The sequence below is a fragment of the Protopterus annectens genome, chromosome 15.part0, assembly GCF_019279795.1.
Source record: "Protopterus annectens isolate FY-2018-M chromosome 15.part0, PAN1.0, whole genome shotgun sequence".
Lineage (NCBI taxonomy): Eukaryota > Metazoa > Chordata > Ceratodontiformes > Protopteridae > Protopterus > Protopterus annectens.
Genome location: NC_056749.1, coordinates 422,023,297 through 422,039,748, shown reverse-complemented (window position 1 = coordinate 422,039,748; position 16,452 = coordinate 422,023,297).

Genomic DNA, 16,452 nt, shown 5'->3' with positions numbered 1-16,452 from the left:
TAGATTTATGGTCATGTAGATACAGAAGGGAAGGGCAAGAGCCAAGATATTGTGCCCCAGTGGATAGACTGACTACTTGTTAGAGGGCATTTGTATAGACATAGTCCATGAATCTCTGTGATTGTACACTAATGGCGGTGTAGGTTTCCCAGTCTATAATTTAATAGTTTAGATCACTTAGGAAAATGATATTGGATTTAACATTGAGTGATTCTAGTCATACTAGATAAGCATTTGGTTTTCTTGCATCATAGAGGGAACCACCAATATTAGCTGAAATGACCAAGTTTCTCAGTGGTATGTTCTTCATGTGTTCATGCAGGTTTTTGTAGGTGCAACTAGTTTTCTCTTACATCCCACATGCAGGTAGAGAAATAAACAAACTGACTTTAGGTGTGTAAATCATATACATGCGAATGGGTTTTCTGCCTTTCAGGACTGGTTCTTATCTTTTAAGCACTGCTTTCTGGGGAAGTCTCCACCTGCATGTTGCCATGGAGTATATAAAGCAGGTACTAAAATGGATGGATGAATGGATGGATGGATGGATGGATGGATGGATGGATGGATGGATGGATGGATGGATGGTGCACAGACAGACAGAACAGTGACTGCAAGAAGTTGCCATGCTTTAGATTATGCCTTCAGTCTTTGACATTAGCAAAAAGTCATGTTTTTCAATTCAGGTCTTGAGCCGGCAGTGTCCGTTATAACAATATGGAAAAGGATTGGGCACAAAATACTTGATCAGTATGGTACGCCATTGGTCACCATGCATTTCTCTGTAACACCACCAGTTTCCTAATGTTTAGTCAGTGTATTAAGCTGGGCTGTCAGTACTTTGTCTTTGCAATTTGCTCACTAGCAAACTTTGTGGTACCAGGACAAATGCCTTCTAATAGATCAAGTGAAAAAATGTTAGCAGTACTCAGTCATAAGACCCATAGGGTTGGGAGGGTGGCCTAATGGTTAAAGTGTTTGCCTTACAAACACAAGGTACAGGGTTTGAGTCTCACAAGGGATAATTGGCTAAGCTTAAAATGGCTTGCAAGGGCAGTTAGCTTAATACAACCTATGAACCTATGAACCAGTAGAAGTGAAATAGAGAAGAAAACAATAAGAAATCATTTTAAGAGCAGCCACTATTGCAGTTTAGTGGCATCTCACCAATATTTTTTTTTTATTATTCTTGCTGTACCAATTGTGAAAAAGGTATTGCACATTAGTAATGCTCCGGGCATGCCTGCACTGTTTACAGTAGAATGCAACATGAATTTTACAGGAAGAAGAAGTAATACATTCCTCAGAGAACAGAAGAGAAGATTATTCATCTACTGTGCTCATGATGAATACTTACTCACAACAATAGTATGACAAGCACCCTTCCCCAGCTCCATATAATCCTTATATCAAAAACAAAGCATTCCTTCAGGTGTGACATCCACTATAGTATATTAGTTTTCATAGAAGAAATTTGCAGGAGATTTACATAGTGCAGTGGAGAGATGATGAAACCAGAAAGAAAAGGGGAATAATATTGCCGAAACTGAATTCATCCAGAGGCCTTGGTGAGCACCTTCATGTGGTGGACCCTGTTTTCACAGGGATTATGTTTAATCATTGAAGGCTCAGTTTATTGTTTATATATATATATATATATATATATATATATATATATATATATATATATATATATAGTTGGGGGGGTGTTTGATATAGTGCAGTGTGTGATGGAGAAATGTTGGCCAACTAGTTACTTTCCCCATCTGACATATTTATTGAAGTGAACGTTTGATGAATGAACATTCGATGGGCAGTGTTCGATCATCAGAGGTTCAATGAACTGAACCTTCGATGATTAAACATAGACCCATTTTCACAAAATCTCTTCAAGATGACATTGATATATAGACTGTATCTTATATAGCATATATTACGGAGAAAGGTAGGTTAAAAAAAAAATACATCTAGCTGCACAGGATCCAGGATAAAAAATGTTAAATCCTGGTGTATACACTGGTGCTAGGAATGGAAAAAGTGGCAGTGTAGAATCCTCAAGACATGGAAACATTCCTATAATGGGTTTAGGCCAGGCTGAGGGAGAAGGTGCTCCCCCCCATTCTAAAAGGAGTAGTAGTCCTCAAAAAACACAAAAACTGACCGGCCAAAAAGACCCATAAAGCTGAGAGAGTGGAGTTTTGAGGATAAGGAAGAAATTATGCATTGCTATTATGCAAGAAGCTCAGAATTTCCAGAAATTCAGCATGCTTACGAGAGAAATTAGAAGAAAGAAAAGTACTTGAACAAAAAAAACTGCCAAAAGTTACAAATAAAAATTTGCATTCATTAATACAACAGATCCACACAAAACATTATACAGATGAAAAAACGTTGGGCCACCTGAAAAAATAAGTGACAAAGAAAGGGCGAAAATGTAAAGAATAAAACCAAGAGATTTTTGAAAGGCAGAAAAAGGAAGCATGGACATAGGGAAGAAAGAGATCTGATATGATACAATATTTATGCAAAGGAGAAAGCCAAACTAATCAATACAAAAAAAACAGCACCAAAGATGTGTGAAGAAAGACAAAAGCACCCAGATATGAAAAGTTTCACAATACAAACAATAAAACAAAGGGGAAATTGTAGAACAGAGGATTAGTAAGGTTGATGTTAAACAAATAGAAAATGAAGTTACAGATTACTGTATAGAAAATCCAAAACAGGTAATATCACAGCACAGCAGAACAACAAATCCCCAAAATGAGGAGAAACAGGTTGAGTGGGAGGCATATTTGTCAGCCTTGGTAATTTGTATAGAAAATGAGCAAATGAGCTCACATCAATTTAGGGTGATGCAAAACACTGCTTTTGGTGGCATAGCACTTTTCAAGTACTCAAGAAATATGTTATAGTAAGTGCTGTGATGTAACAGTTGTATAGAACAATATCTGACTTAACTAACAGGGCTTCATGTTAAATAGTTATTAGAAAAACAAGCAAGACCATGTCAAAAACATGTGAAAGGATGCAGAGAAGCATGCTCATATCTGCCCTTCTTTGCAGTATTACATTACAACAGTATGAGTACAACAGTGGAATAACTTGTCAATGATCATGCTAGATCAGTAGCAACATGTAATATCCAGCAGCACGGGCTACTGTAGAACAAAAATGCATATGTACACAAACACAAGATAAAATGCAATGTACAAGTTTAAATACTCGCTTTGAGATACATACTAACTATAATAATGCCTGTAGAGTCAATACAAAAATATCTTGTAAGATGTGTAGTCTGCATGCAATTCTCAATCCTATTACAATTTCACTGTCTCCCTTCTCTGCCTACTCTTCTTTTAAGAAGTAGTCCCAGATGATGCCAAGCACCTCTCAGAACAGGTGGATATGTGTTATGGATAAATAAAAACAGAACTTCATGCATATGCAGTACAGACTGTCAGGACTAAATTTCATTAATGTGATGTTCATCACAAGTGTTAAAACATCTGGGCCATCTGCCAGTGTGACTACAGTTCACTCCTGCTGCTTGTCTCACCATCCTAGGTATTCCACCACATTCAAGAAGATAATTTCCTCCAAACGAGCCATAAGACTGGAAGCGTAAAATAAGTAAAATAATAAATTCAATGACCAGTAGTCCAAACTAATTTTCAGGATATTTATTTCACATAAAAAATAACAGTTAACATGCAATGTTAAGCTCTTTCGTGTATAAGACATTCTCAGAACCATTGAATTTGTTTGTTTGTTTGTTTGTTTGTTTGTGTCTTTCGGCTTTTCCCGGTTAGGGGTCACCACAGCGGAACTCCGGCCTGCTAATGATTGGCAGTAGATTTTTACGTGCTGGCTTGCCGGGCCTAATGCACAACCTTCAACGAAGGAACGCCCATTCACGCATGTCGACACACAGAAGATGCTCTAACTGAGAATCGAACGGGCAACGTCTAACTGTTAGGTGACAACGCTACCGCAGCACCACCACCACCGCAGTCTACAAGTATTAAACGATTTATCCAGTCCTACATCCCTGCTTCTGGTAATTTGAACTTGTCTGGTTTGGTTAGCAATTTGACTGTTTTGATCCAGCAACTCACTCAGGTTTTGTCTAACTATAACCCTGCAAGAGTGGAACGTTCAACCACTGGGTTACAGAATGCTGTGCCTTCTAGACTGGTTCCACCTGCTGGTAACTATTCTACTACCAACAAACAATTGTTAAATTCATCTTAGTGCAATTAAAGCAAAATCAGCAATTTTAATAAATGGCTAGAATAGCCAAATTTTGTCAAACATAGACAGTATATTTCTTCAAGTAAAGGCAATTTCTTGAATCTTGATGAACAATTACTAGTTCTTGATAAATCACTTTTCAAATTTAAATCTATTCAATTAAACAATTATTTTTTTGGAAGAGAGTCTGAAATGTAAACATGTTCCAAAGGGCTTATGTTTTTGGAAATATCCAAAAGGCATTGAAGTGAACAGTCCTTTTCATTTTGAATTGGTTGAACTATTTGAAAAAAGCAGGTTTTGAACTGCTATATGTAATTATTAAAGACAACCTCAGACGTCTCCAAACTATTAAAGAAGAAATTAAAAAAATTGGTTACTTCAATTACAAATGATTTAGAATTTCAATAACACAAATCTAATGTTAACAATATTTTCAATCAAGCTGACTTACATTTGATTGCTATTAAATGAAGGAAATCCCTCCTCCCTACACTTAGGGAAATACTTGAAAAAATAATCTACAACCAACCGTCCAATTACACCAAACAGTGCCACCTCCTCACTCTTAAACAGCAGGAATTCTGGCCTGGCCAGAACACAATTATAGCACTATGGTCACTTAAAGATGAGATCCTTCTCAACATGGATAAAGGAAACCATTCAGGAGCTCTCTTCATTGACCATACCAAAGCTTTTGATCTAATTGATCACTTCCTGCTACTTTGCTCCCTCCAAGAAATCAGGGTTAGTCCCAAAACCGTCACCTGGTTCCAACATTTCTTAACAAATAGGTATTTCACAGTCAAAGTAGGTCCATCCATATCGCTGTCAGCAACCCTTACCAAAGGAATGGCCCAGGGATCCATGCTCAACCATCTTTTATTTTTAATCTTTATTAACAAGCTGCCTTCTGTTCTCTCTAACCTTCCTATTACTCTTTACACAGACGATATGGTTATTCTTCGACCCAGTCCCTCACATTCAACTATTCAAATGCAGCTTCAGTCTGACCTTCACTCCCTTAATTCTTGGGTAAACAATCATAATCTACTCCTAGACCCCTCTAAACAAAAATCATGGTATTTGGAACCTCACAAAAGTAGATCTCAATGGCTGCCCAATAGCAACAACCACATCTTTTAAATACTTAGGTTTATGGCTATACCAGTCACGTAACTTCCAAAGCCACACTGAAAACACCAGAAAAGAATCAGTTCTCCTTTATTCTGGTCCTGGAAAATATCTCCTTTTCCCTCCAGACCTGCTAAAGCTGCAATAGGCAAAGGAGTCTTCCTTATTCAACATCCACATCATAGACACAGCCTCTTAAAAAAAAAACGTATCTACTCTGCAGTTCACTGAAAACAAAATCTGCCGATTCATTTCCAACTCCTCCCTTCAGTAACACCACGGCATCACCCTCTCCAATCCAAATGGCTTCAAGTCTCCTACAGACTTGAGCTGCTCCTAGGATTGCTTGTTTTCAAACTACTTCACCCAGGAGCCTTTTTACCTCTTGCAGCCAAACTCCATAATAAAAACGCAGTGTACAAACTCTGCAACCTCTCCCAATTAACTGTCTCATTCCAGACATCCCAAACTAAACTTCACTGTACCAACCTTTCTTTCTCCATTCTTGCACCCAAACTCTGACAGTCCCTCCCCTTCACCTTAAAGAAGTCTGTTCTTTCTCTACCTTGAGAACTCATCTCAAAAGACACCCCCATCAAAAATCTGACTGCAAGTGATTTTCCACACGACACATAACCTAACTTCCTCCTCTCCTGCATCATTTCCATTTTAATCATCTTTTCTCAGGTGCTGCTTCCTTCTCATAGTTACTACTAAAATTAATTCACATTTGATCTGCTAATATTGTTTTCATATCAGATCAATTGTCTCTGGAATTTTCTACCTTCTCTGTTTACATTTTTTGTGAATTTGTTGTATTTTCATTTTTTATGACTCTCTTCACCTGGGCTGTGCCTGCAAGTGGTCTATATTGATAAGTGTACTACCCCAGTAAACAAACAAAAAATAAATAAATAAAGGTACATGCATAAAACTAAGGCAGCAAGATGGTATCTACAAAGTGACATGATGTGCTAAGCATAACAGTGAAATTGTCAGCATGGAATGTGCAGAGCTGGAGTTATTTAGGAGTATTAAAAAGTTATGAAACAATATGACAGATTACCATGATTAAATTAATAAGGCAAAGATGGAGTGTGATACTGTCATGTTGGAGGTGGCAAGGTATGTAATGTGAAGACATTCTGAGATATAGAAGATATTTTAGTAAAGCAGTTAAGACTATTGCCTATCGTTTCATAGCTGCATTCATTTCATAAAAAGCTGTGTGACCTACAGGTGAACAAATAGCACCATTTTATATAACACATTAAGGCACACAATCTTGCCACTAATAATTGCATCTAACACAAATGGTTTGTAGAGTAATATTGTTTAGTATTCTAAAATGATATGCATAATTTGCTTAGATTTTCAATATCACAAAACAGCAATATGCAGTCCCCTCTTCTCATACAATACTGGAAAGCTCTTGAAAAGGTCAACAATTCTTGGATCTGTCTTCCACACTTACAAAGATATAACCTTTTGTTTAATCATAAGCTTCATATTTTTGGCAATCAAAATACAGTTTTTTTTAATAAATCCCAAATATAAAATCAGCATTTACAGACAGATTTTTGATCCTAACATTATAGTGCATTATCTACCAAACATATATCATATTTTATTCTGTAACTCATACCATTTATCAGATATTATAAATCTAATGAAGTGTATTTTCACTGGAGGATTTTGACAAAAAGCTTCCAGGAAGCAAGTGATTTGCTTTCTTAAAAGATATCAGGAAGCAAAGGTGTTAATTAGCTTCCTGCTGTTCATTAAAATATAAGGGCTAAAATCCTCACAGGAATGTCTAGTTAGACTTCTAATGATCCCTCACAAATCAGTGGCCTAGTAAGTACCTATGAACCTATGATTCATACAAATCAATAGCCTAGTAAGTACCTATGACTCATGCAAATCAATAGCCTAGTAAGTACCTATGAACTTATGACTCGTGCAAATCAATATGCTGGTAAGTACCTAACAACCTATGACTCATACAAATCAAAAGCCTAGTAAATACCTATGAACCTATGACTCGTGCAAATCAATAGCCTAGTAAGTACCTAAGAACCTATGACTCATACAAATCAATAGCCTAGTAAGTACCTATGAACCTATGACTCGTGCAGATCAATGGCGTAGTAAGTACCTATGAACCTATGACTCATACAAATCAAAAGCCTAGTAAGTACCTATGAACCTATGACTCATACAAATCAATAGCCTAGTAAGTACCTATGAACCTATGACTCATACAAATCAATAGCCTAGTAAGTACTTATGAACCTATGACTCATGCAGATCAATGGCATAGTAAGTACCTATGAACCTATAACTCATGCAGATCAATGGCGTAGTAAGTACCTATGAACCTATGACTCATACAAATCAAAAGCCTAGTAAGTACTTATGAACCTATGACTCATGCAGATCAATGGCATAGTAAGTACCTATGACTCATTTGTGTGGAGCAAATACTGTTTGGTCAAGGAATGACTGATGGTAGAAAGGTAATAGGAGAAAAGATATAAAAAAGTAATTTCTTCAAAGCATATAAAATCGCTTAACACAACATTTTAATGTGAGACAAAAAGGGGGCGGGAATGATAGCAAAGAGATCTATACGACCTGACGTATTCAACCTCACAATACAATTTTGCAAGACATTGTAAAGGAGGCTTGGATTTTGTAAGGCATTTGTTAAATGCAGCATAATTAGCTATGTTTAAGTTCCACCTCAGACTGTTCTTATATTGAATTACTGGTGTTCAGTTGTCTGAGCTGCTATATGATATGGAACATTTGAGTTTGGAACTCAGTTGCAAAGATATTGTAAATTCCTTACAATGATTTAATGGTCCTGGTACTACCAATAAACCTCCCTAAGCCCTATGCACTTGTCTAGGTGTACTAAACAGGAGCTCCAGTGGTCCCTTGTGGCGTAAATCCTTTCAAAGACACTGGTAGCTACCTCAGTGAACACATCCCAGCTTGTAGGATCACAGTCAATACTTCAGTGCTAAAACACTTTGCACTGTTATCTGAGCTAAGCTTTACCCTAGATAAATGGTTGATAGTCCCCCCACAATCTATCTTGTCACTTTTGGAATGATGATAACAGCAGTTGCCATTATACTACTACAAGAAAGATAAGTATTTAATTATTAACCTGGCTTTTAAAAATGACATTTTGTGAGCCAAGCATATCCCTTGGATATTGGAAACACAGCACCAAATGCAGTAGTGGGAAAAAAGCCCTGAAAGATCTGGAATAAGTGCTTTTTGTTTTTCAATGAGTTTAATGTGACAGCTGTATACGTGAATTTTTCAACTTTTTTCTGTATTTTTATAATTTTCCTACTTTTGCACAGCATACAGCTCATTTGCTTTGAACTATTACACACAAAGCTAAGTTCCTGATTGTAACTAATTCTACCAGATTTGTCCAAAACCATGCCCCGGGATGAGAGCTGTTATTTTTTTTCCTGAGTTTCATATTATAGCTGCACACTATTTGTGTATTTTATCAGTCTAGATAAGAATAGCTTCTGGTTTTCTCTACTGAGAGTAGAGAGAGAGAGAGAGAGAAGCCATTTCTAGATCTCTGGTTGTTGTAGAACTTCGAAGATTGTCATTTACTATTGCTCAGTGTGCTCAAAGGAATTTTTTCAATCTTTGTGTTATAAACTAACCATGTTTGCACAGTGCTGCACTTAGTATGAAAGTACTGCTATGTACACTGTATAGATAGACCCTTCTTGATCCATACCTGTCTTAATACCACCTACTACTGCTAAATCCTATTAGTTGGTGTGACTAGTAATACTTGAAAAGCCAGCTATTCACAGTTAAGCTACAAGCTGTGTATGCCATGTGTCCTCCAAGCAAGTTCAGGTGGTGCACATCTGGCCTATATCACGCTAAGTAGCCCACAGCTGCTCTACATTACCCAAAGATACCCATAGTAGTTTACAATACTTTTGTGACTCTGCATTATCCATTGCCACAGTTGCACCTTAACCTAAATTACTTAATTTATCATTATGTCAGGATCTGTACCTCAAGTAAATTCAATTAACCTTGTTTAGTACATATAGTAACTCTGTGTAAATCCTTCATTAAAAAAATCCACATAGATTATTTCTGCAGAATATAGTAAGATAATTGTCTCATTAAACTACCTATAGAACTCAGTATAATTCTAATTAATTCTCCAAATCTCTAGAATAAAATGGAAGGTTATTCTGCTTATTTTCTTTCTGTTGCATCATAGCACCTGATATCTTTAAATAGTGTAGAAACTGCCTTATGTTCATGGATAATAATCTCTTATTGAATATAATAAATTTTGTTTGTGAGATATGCAAATATTTAATAACAAATACAGAGGCCTTTCTCTCACAAAAAAACACGCGGACTGTGAGCAGCACGAAAATCCACTACACTCTAGACCAATGTACATGAAAATATCTTATACTGAGGCTATAAAAAATCCATACCAAAGCCTCATAGATCAATAAAGACTAGGCCTCAGCAAAAGTTCAACACCACACCATCTTTAGGTGCACTTTTAAGAAAGAGTGACCAAAAGTTAAATCATCACAAATCTAGTACAGGGCCAACCTTAGTTGAAATGGCTCCTTGGGTGCAGGGCTTCATGGCCACCCTTTGCCCAGTGTCCACAATGCACATTACTGAGTGTCCTCGCAGTCTCCCTACATCCTAGCCTACCAACACCATCAAATTAATTTTTTCTTCCTTTCCTCACAATTTGTCTTAACATTTGATCTGAAGTAGTTAACTTCATTTGATCATCAACCTGTGGATTCTGGATCCATTACGGATTCGAGCCGGCAGCTTACCAAGCTAAAGATCTGAGCTCCAAGGTCCTCCCCCTTACCCATACTACACTGCAACCTCCTTCCAATCCTCAGATCTCATTTGCCACAGCTTTGCCAACACGTGATTCTTGAGCTACAGGCAGGTATAGGTAGTTTGTTCATCAAACTTTAGATCTGTGTAGATTGTGTGAGTGTTAAACTAGTTAATCCCCTTTCCCTCTTTAACCTCGGGTTTTGCATTCAAAAAAAGAAAAAAAGTAGTAGAGTAGTAGAGAAGGAAAGTTTTATAACTTTCACCCAGTGTAGGCCTCCCCTTCCCACCCTTGGCATGCGTGTGTGCTTGGCTAGTTAGCTTAGTTAGTTAGATATGTTGGAGACACAAAAGCCGACATTTTCTAAGTGCACAGAGTGTGGCCATAAGCTGTCACCGATCTATGATCACAGTCTGTGCGTGGTTTGTCTAGTGGTTCCTCATCTCACATCGGGCTGCAAGATAGACGAGATCTGGGTGTTGGATCTGAGGTGATGAGTGTGTCATTGGCCCAGTTGGGATTGGGGCATACCATTCCCTCTGGCTGTTCCGGCCTCAGCTCCGATCCCCGCTTCGGATCCGAGGGGCATGGCTACCTGCCCCACTCATTTCAGGGAAGCCGGCTCCCCTTCAGCTTTCGAAGTTGTGGAGAGGGTTCTCTTTGGAGGATCGAGACCCCTTGCTCTTTCCTCGGAGTCCACCCCTGCTCCCTCACAACTGAGTTTATCTTCCATCATCCAGTCCTTCCAGGGACAGCCTGTGTTTGATATGCCTCAGAATGTTCCCCTTGAGGAATATGAGACTGTTTGTGAGACCTCCCCGGAGAGCCCCCAGAGGAGGCCCCTCATAAATGCCAGTGTAAGAGGAAGCACATGGACTCCCCCAAGTCTCTCACTGTGGATATCGACTTGGAGGAAGGGGAAGGTTCCCCCAGATCGCCCCCTGAAGACATCTCCTTCGGAGACCTAATGGAAATTCTTCACCGGGGGGGGGGCTGGTCCACCCAAAAACCTTCCTTGGACAAGTCGGTATTTCTGGAGGTGTTCAATGCAGGCCCATCTACCTCTTGGGTCCCCCCCAGCTGACCCTCTGGTGGACCTCATTGCCACCAGAGCTTGGAAGGAACCGGACACTGTAGAGCCAATACCCAAATGGCCAGACAAAGTATTGAGCCCTCCTGCTGACAAGCCCACTTGGAGTAAGGTTCCCCAGTTGATGCCATGGTGGTGGCGGCAGCCACCAAAAAGGAACTAGCCCAGGAAAGTTCCTCAGTCCATCCTCTAGACAAGAAGTCTAGGGCAATGGATCATCTTGGAAAGCAGATGTTTGCTTCAGCTACCTTTGCTATAAGGGTGCTGAATTACATGGCCAATGTAATTAGACTTCAGTGCGACCTTGTGAAAGACTACGCGGAGTCTCCCCGGGAGTCCATTTCGGCTGAGGATAAATGGACATTCTCGGTGCATATGGCTACTCTCAAGTCTGTTTCAAATAAGTCCATTTGTCTACTATCTCATGCCACCGAGGGAGCCGCTAAGGTGGGCGGATCTGGTATTGCCATGAGGTGTCATGCTTGGCTCCGGCTTTGAGATTTTTCGGAACCTTTCAAGGCGTCCTTCACGAATGCCCCCTTTGATGGTTCGACCCTGTTCCGGAAGACCGTCCGAGATATGCTAGTCCAGAGTGAGAAGGACGGGAAAACCCTGTCAGCCATTGGGATCTGCTTCTCCATCCCTCAAAGCTCCTTCTCCAGGAACCAACGAGGGCAGAAGAAGTTGTGGTTCCAGTAGTCTCAGTAGTCCAGGAACGCTTCAGACTCCTTCTCCCCTAGAGGCAGAGGGGGACAAGGTGGACGCCAGCCCAGAGACAGAGGGGGACCGAAGAACTTCGGGTCATGGGAACCCTTTTCTAACCGACCCGCGCAGCAACCCTGAGGGATTGCCCAACTGATTCTCTCTGGAGGCAGTTGGGGGGCATTTTTCGAGGCACCTAGCCCAGTGGAAGTCCATCATGTCAGATTGCTGGGTGCTTTGAATAATATCCAGAGGCTATTCCATTCCCTTCATAGACAGTGCCCTATCCACAAGGTGCCTCCCGGATGTCCCACCCTCTCAAAGGGAGGTGGCAGCTTTGGAAATAAAAAAGCTGCTAGACAAAAGAGCAGTCCAGCTAGTGCCCCCAGACCAGTCTGGATCAGGTATCTATTCCAGGTTCTTTTTGGTGCCAAAAAAAGACAGGGGACTTAAGGCCGATCCTTGATCTATCCAGAATGAAACCTGTCTGTTGCCAAGGAGAAGTTCCAGATGGTCACTTTACAATCCATCCTTCCGTTCTTGTGGGAGGAAGACTGGATGTGCTTGATAGACCTCAAGGATGTGTACTACCATATCCTGATGGACAGGCAAAATCCAGGAGGTTCCTCCGCTTTCGGCTAGGAGCCAGTCACAACCAGTTCAGCGTCCTACCTTTCGGTCTCACCACAGCACCCAGGGTGTTTTCCAAGGTCATGGCAGTTGTAGCGGCCCACCTGAGGCTTCAGGGCATTCAGGTCTTCCCGTACCTGGACGACTGGCTTCCCACTGCCCCCACCAGGCATCAACTTGTGCTAGCCAGAAACTTCTTTCTTCAGTTGTTGAGTCAACTGGGTATCACAATAAACCTCAAGAAGTCTTCTCTTCAACCTGTTCAAATTCTAGACTTCATAGGGGCAAGAATAGAGTCTCTTCAGGCCAGGATATTTTTGACCCCAGACAGACTTCAGAGCCTGGCCTTTCATGTCTTGGCACTTCTTCAGACTCCTGCACCCCCAGAGGAGTTAGTCTAGTGAGCCCTAGGGTCCATCGCAGCATCTATAAATCTGGTTCCTTGTGCACGTCTGCATATAAGAGTGTTACAGTGGACGTTACAAGTTCAGTGGTCTCTACTATATCAGTCTCTAGACTTTCCGATTCCTCTAAGCAAAGTGTGCAAAGCTTCTCTCATGTGGTGGCTTCAATCCCAGGAGCTGTAAGAAGGATGCCCCTTTGTTACACCTCTGCCCCAAGCCACGGTGACCACGGATGCCTCCTGCTTAGGGTGGGGGGTATTGCTTGGGCAGGACTGTCCAAGGCATGTGGACCCCAAGCGAGACCGTTCTGCATATCAATGTTCTAGAGATGAGAGCAGTCCTTTTAGCATTACAGGCCCTTCATACCTCTCTTCCTCTAGGAACTATTGCGATCCAGTCAGACAATATGTCAGTGGTCTGGTACATCACCAAACAGGGGGGAACCAGGTCCTATCCACTTTGTCGAGAGGCCATGAAAGTGTGGGAATGAGCAATCTCCACCAACCATTTTCTAATAGCAATGCACATCCCGGGTCGGTCCAACATTTTGGCAGACAAATTGAGCAGGACTATCCTTTCACCTTACGATTGGTCTCTGAACCCTTATGTAGCAGAACAGATCTTCCTCAGGTGGGGTCAGCCTTGCTGCGATCTCTTCGCATCGCCGTCCAATGCGAAGTGCAGTGAGTTTTTTGCTCTGATTGCCCCAATGGGGAAAGTCCCCAGAGATGCTCTTGTCCATGCTTGGCCACCTGGTCTTCTTTATACATATCCCCCGCTTTGTCTCATAACAAAATTCTTACAGAAAGCTCATCGGTTGGGGAGCAGGGTTATCCTCATAGCCCCATTCTGGTCTTGTCAAGTTTGGTTCCCTTGCCTACAGTCTCATCTTCTAGCTCCGCCCTGGATTTTGGATCCCATTCCGGATCTCATTCATCATCCCTTGGGAATTCCTCCTCCAAATCTGGACAGACTCAAGCTCACAGCTTGGTTGCTCCAGTTCCATTAGTTGCCAGGACTCCCAGTATCTCTTCCCCAGTTAAATCCATTCTGGTAGCGGCACACAAGTCCTCTACCAGAAAAGTGTACAGTAGTAAATGGAAACATTTCTCCATTTGGGCTTCTCAGAGAAATCTGGATCCTTTTACTGCTCTAGTTCCAGCAGTGTTAGACTTTTTGTCTCATATTTTCCAGCAAGGGGCCAGCTCTTCCACAGTGAAAGTCCAGCTGGTGGCTATATCCCATTTTCACATAGGGCAAAATTCAAGTTCTTTAGCTGCTGCCAGAATTTGCAAGACCTTTATTAAAGGTACTTTTCTACTGAGACCTCCTATCAAAAACCCTTCCCCTCTGTGGGATTTGACATTAGTTATTCAGGCCCTAGTTGTGCCCCTGTTCGAGCCCACAGCATCAGTTGATTTGAAATTCTTGTCATGGAAGACATCCTTCCTGGTAGCTATCACTTCAGCCAGGAGAGTGTTGGAGCTTCAAGCCCTATGTATGAAACCCCCATACCTAGTTTTTCATAAGGATAGGGTGTCTCTCAGGACTAACCCATCTTTTCTTCCCAAAGTTGCTTCGGAGTCAAACATTAATCAGTCTATTAATTTGCCTGTATTTTTCCCTAATTTTCAAAATAAAGGGGAATACAAACTTCATTTGCTGGATGTTCACAGGCAGTTATGTTTTTACTTACATAGGTCCAAACCTTTCCGTAAATCTGATCAGCTTTTTGTTTCCTTTGCTAACCCTTTTTAGGGAAACCAGTTTCAAAGGTGACTCTCGATAAATGGATTTCGTTTTGTATTTTACAAGTATATAAAGAAATTGGATTACCAGAACCAGAAGGGGTTCATGCTCATTCTACCTGTTCTATGGCTACTTCTGCTGCATTCTGGTCTAGAGTTTCCCTGGATGATATATGTTCAGCAGCTACCTGGGCTTCCTCTCACACTTTTATTACTCATTATAAGCTAGATATGGTGTCTATAGGAAGGGTTTCCTTTTGGCTCTGCAGTGTTCCAGAAGATCCTTCCTTAAGGGCCTCCCAAGATTTTGGGTAGCTGGGGACTCTGTCCCACAGGTTGATGATCAAATGAAGTTAACTACTTCAGATAAAGAAGTTATGTACTCACCATAACGTTCCATCTGAGTAGTTAGACTTCATTTGTCAGCAACCTTCCCTCTCTCCTTCCCCCTGACCATGGTGGTTATTTCTCTGCGATGTCCTGAGTTTGACGAGCCTGGTGTATGTGTTCGGCTCAGGTTTTTGGTATCTTAGGTTGTTGTGTGTCACGCAGTGGGTGGCAAACTCGATCTGAGGATTGGAAGGAGGTTGCAGTGTAGTATGGGTAAGGGGGAGGAGCTTGGAGCTTGGCTCTTTAGCTTGGTAAGCTGCCGGCTCGGATCCGTATCGGATCCGGAACCCACAGGTTGCTAACAAATGAAGTCTTAAATACTCAGATGGAATGTTATGGTGAGTACATAACTTCTTTTTTCACACATCCATTCTCTCATTCAACATATCCTAAATAGGCAAGATTGCACTGTGATAACTGTGGAGAAAAGATCTACATTAAGCTAAGTGTCTGAGACCACTAGGCCCCAGAAGCGATGGAGATCTAGATGTTCTGGGATGCATTTTAGGTAAGCAAACAGGATGAGTATTATCAGGGAAACAACCACCGAAGAATGTCATGAGACCTAACACTGCAGGCAAAAGGTCTTACCTGCTTTGAAGGGCATCATTTTCCTGATACCCTATTTATATTACCTTTGAGGATGGGTGTTATCTCTTACTTGTTTTTATTTTTTTAATAGTATATAATTTATTATATTTTTGATGTAAAATAGTTCTTTCACTAATGTTTCAAAATTTGACATTAGTTATTCAGGCCCTAGTTGTGCCCCTGTTCGAGCCCACAGTATCAGTTGACTTGAAATTCTTGTCATGGAAGACATCCTTCCTGGTAGCTATCACTTTAGCCAGGAGAGTGTTGGAGCTTCAAGCCCTATGTATGAAACCCCCATACCTAGTTTTTCATAAGGATAGGGTGTCTCTCAGGACTAACCCATCTTTTCTTCCCAAAGTTGCTTCAGAGTCAAACATTAATCAGTCTATTAATTTGCCTGTATTTTTCCCTAATTTTCAAAATAAAGGGGAATACAAACTTCATTTGCTGGATGTTCACAGGCAGTTATGTTTTTACTTACATAGGTCCAAACCTTTCCGTAAATCTGATCAGCTTTTTGTTTCCTTTGCTAAACCCTTTTTAGGGAAACCAGTTTCGAAGGTGACTCTCGCTAAATGGATTTCGTTTTGTATTTTCAAGCATATAAAGAACTTGGATTACCAG